We start from the raw sequence: 3,828 nt of genomic DNA, 5'->3' as shown, positions 1-3,828 counted from the left end.
TCGAGTTGGTTCCAACTCATAGCAGCCCTGTATCGAGTTTCCAAGGAGCAGCTGGTGGGTTTGAACTACCAATCTTGTGGTGTGCAGTGCAGTGCTGTTCCTACAGTGCTACGGCAGGAGTCTGACTCAGAATCTACATTTTAACAAGATTTTATATACAAGAATCACCTGGGGATCTTCATAAAAGTAGATTTTGATTCAGTGTACTCAACTACAATAGGTTTTGCTTTGAATCAGAATCTACTTTGACCCCAAACCTGATTTTGTCCCCTTAAGGGTGTCCTGGTGTTGTACCATAGGAAAAGCATGCGACCGACCTCAAGGTCAGTTGGAACTGCAAGGTCAATGACTTAAACTCACCAGTCACTCCTCGGAAACCCTATCCAGGGTCACTATGAGTTGGAAACTGACATGAAGGAGCACAGGCTCTGCAAACCGGATAATCAGGATAATTGAGAATGCATGTACTAGAGCTATTTAGGACCTTCTCAGATAAGCTGTTCCTCTGGTGAGAACCCTAAAATTTAAGGTCTTGGCTGCTGTGCTGCCAATAGTCACTTGGCTGGCTGGCTGTGTGCCGTGGAATCGGTTCTGACTCATAGCAACACTGTATAGGGTTTCTGAGGCTATAAACCTTTATGGGAGCAGAACACCTCATCTTTCTCTTACGGAACAGCTGGTGGTTTCGAACTGCTGACCTTGTGGTTCGCAGCCCGATTCGTAACTACTATGCTTGTAATTGTACTTCCACTATGATTCTTTCTAGAAAAATATCCTGGGCTGCTTAACCTCCCAACTGATCTCTCTGTTCCACATCTGCCATTTTATGGTCTTATTTTCCATATAGCAGCCTGAGTGGCCTTTTAAGAATGTTACCAGGTCATACCTCTCCTATGCTTACTACTATTGAATAGCTTCCTACTGGACTTAGAAACCAAATCAGACTCCTTATTATGACCCCTAAAGTCTTCTTGATCCAGTCTCAACTGATACCAGCCAGTATGCAAGTCAGGGCTCCCTCATGAGCAGGAAAAAAAGCCATTGGGCAGATAATCATGGGATTTGTAATGAGTAGCCTGTTGTATGTGGAGGTACTTGACAAGAGGTTATGGGTGGGTACCAACAGCCTTGGTTACCAGTGCTTCAAACTGGTCCATTCTGGTTAAATCCCCTGCTGAGAATTTGCCTTTTCACCCAGATGCATTGATTCAGGATCTACAGTTCAACAAGGTCCCCAGGTGTAGGTGATTCCTATAGGGCTCTTGGCTGGCTTGGCTGGCTGTGTGCTGTGGAGTCAGTTCTGACTCATAGTGATCCTGTACAGGGTTTCCAAGGCTGTAAATTTTTACGGGAGCAGAACGCCTCATCTTTCTCCCGCGGAACAGCTGGTAGTTTCGAACTGCTGACCTTGCAGTTCGCAGCCCTATTCGTACCAACTATGTGACCAGAGCTCCTTAGGGTCTGACTATAGCTGCTGTGATGTACAGGTTCATTGCCCTGTTGAAATTAGAAACAATTACCCCCTGTGGCCGAGACTAAAAGAACCCTGGTGATGCAATTGATAAAGTACCTGGCTGCTAACCAAAGGTTGAAAGTTTGAACCCACTAGCCACTCAGATAAAAATGTGGCAGGCGGCTTCAGTATAAATTTAAAGTCTTGGACACCCTAAGGGGTATTCTACTCTGACCTATAGGGTCACTATGAGTTGAAATCAATTCAATGGTAATGGACTTGGTTTGGTTTTAATGGCTGAGATTTTTATTGTTTAAAATTCAGTTGTCAAGACATAGGGACTATTAGATATTGTTTAGCTATTACCTTTACAATGCCTAACCTGCTGAATATGGAATTTGTGTAAATATTTGTTGTTGTTGTTAAGTGCTGTCCAGTCAGTTCTGACTCATAATGACCCTGTATAGGGTTTCTGAGGAGCAACTGGTAAGTTTGAACCACTGACATTGCAGTTCAAACTGACCTTGTGGCCCAGTGCTTTATCTTACAGCACCACACCAGGACTTCCTGTGAAGTTGTATGTAAGTGTCAAAATCCACAGCCTTGACCACAATGAAGACGAAGTCTGCTTCTAAGACTGGTGATTCTCTGACCCTTCTCATAACCGTTCCTGACATGTAAATTTACTGATACTCAATCATAATCCTTTTCCTTTATTTTAGGCAAATTTTAACCTTTCTTATCTCCACTGGGACTTTATGGGATAAGTCCTTCTCTAAGCTGTAACAGAGACATTACAACATGAACACTAATCTACTTTTAGGTAAAGAGGAACTTCTAAAGGGAATTTTGCAAACATTCAATGCTAGTTTTCCTTGCTGGCTGCAACATGGATGATTTATACTCTAGTCAAGCAGCCCACAGATTATGGTGTTACTTAGCACTCAGTCTCTTAACTATCTTTTTTGTTAAAGAAAGAAAACTATCCTTATGTCGAGGTACTAGAGGTCTTCTGAGAGTCTTCCATAATAGACTCAAAACCATTCCCTGAGTTTTAGGAAGAATATTATTTTGTAATTTCTACACGGAGTCCTGGTATGGCGCTGTGGGTTAATGCACTGGACTGCAAAGTTGTTTGAACAGCAAGGTTGGCGATTCAAGCTCACCAGCCGCTCCTTGGAAACCCTATACAGGGTTGCTATGGGTTGGAATTGACTCAACAACACTTAACAACAAGAACAACAACATGAAGAGAACTTTTAAGATAGAGACACTTGGGCTCAAGTTCTAATTCTGTAGACCGAGACCGCGTGGTGTGCCACCCAGGCCTGGAGCAGCTGCTACAGCCTGGCCCACCTTGAGTTCTTCAAGGTGACGTGGACGACGTGCGGCAGCACCTGGCCCAGCTCAAGAGTAAGTGGAAGCGCCTAGAAGAAGCCCCCTTAGTGACCAGGCCATACCATGAGGCACAGACCAAGATGAAGCTGGAGTGCTACCCCAAGGTGGCCCTGCAGGTCCTGTTTCCTGACCGCTACATCCTGCAGGGCTTCTTCCGGCCCAGCGAGACAGTGGGGGACCTGAAGGACTTTGTGAGAAGCCATCTGGGGAACCCCAAGCTGAACTTCTACTTATTCATCACCCCACCAAAGACCATCTTCCAAGGTAAACCTCTTCCCAGCTGCCCTCGTGCACTTTGGAGCAGAGGAGCCTTTGGACCTCTACCTGGAACCCAGGCTGCTGGAATATACCATCTCCACATCCTCAGCCGACGTGCTGGTGGCCAGGTGCATAGCCAGGGCTGCGGGAACCCCACCTTCCTTGCCAGTCACCCCTGAGCCTGGGCCCATGGAACCTGAGCAAAGCACTGAGTAGACACTGGACCCTCCTGAGCCTACCCCTGGGCCAGTCCAGCCCGTGCAGAAAAGCATGGGCAAGGTGCCCAAGTGGTTGAAACTGCCAGCTGCAAGAGGTGAAGACCAGGACCCAGAGGAGCCCGCCCAGCCACCACCCTGAGTAGGAATAAAGACCATGTGATTCTCAAAAAAAAAAAAAGGCAAAAAATATACACAATCTAATACTTTTCTGACTTTGAACAAGTTACTGAAGCTCCCTAATGGCACTGTGGAGTCCTGGTATGGCATTGTGGGTTAATGTGCTGGACTGCAAGGTTAATTTGAACTGCAAGGTTGGCAGTTCAAGCTCACCAGCTGTTTCTCAGAAACCCTATACAGGGTCGCTATGGGTCAGAAATGACTCGATGACACTTAACAACAACAACAACAATGGCACTGTGGTGTCATGCTGTGGGTTAATGTGTTGGACTTCAAATTTGTTTTGAACCACAAGGTTGGCGATTCTGCTCTTCGGAAACCTTA

Source organism: Chrysochloris asiatica, unplaced genomic scaffold (assembly GCF_000296735.1).
Source record: "Chrysochloris asiatica unplaced genomic scaffold, ChrAsi1.0 scaffold00004, whole genome shotgun sequence".
Taxonomy (NCBI): domain Eukaryota; kingdom Metazoa; phylum Chordata; class Mammalia; order Afrosoricida; family Chrysochloridae; genus Chrysochloris; species Chrysochloris asiatica.
Note: the sequence above shows the minus strand (reverse complement) of the source record.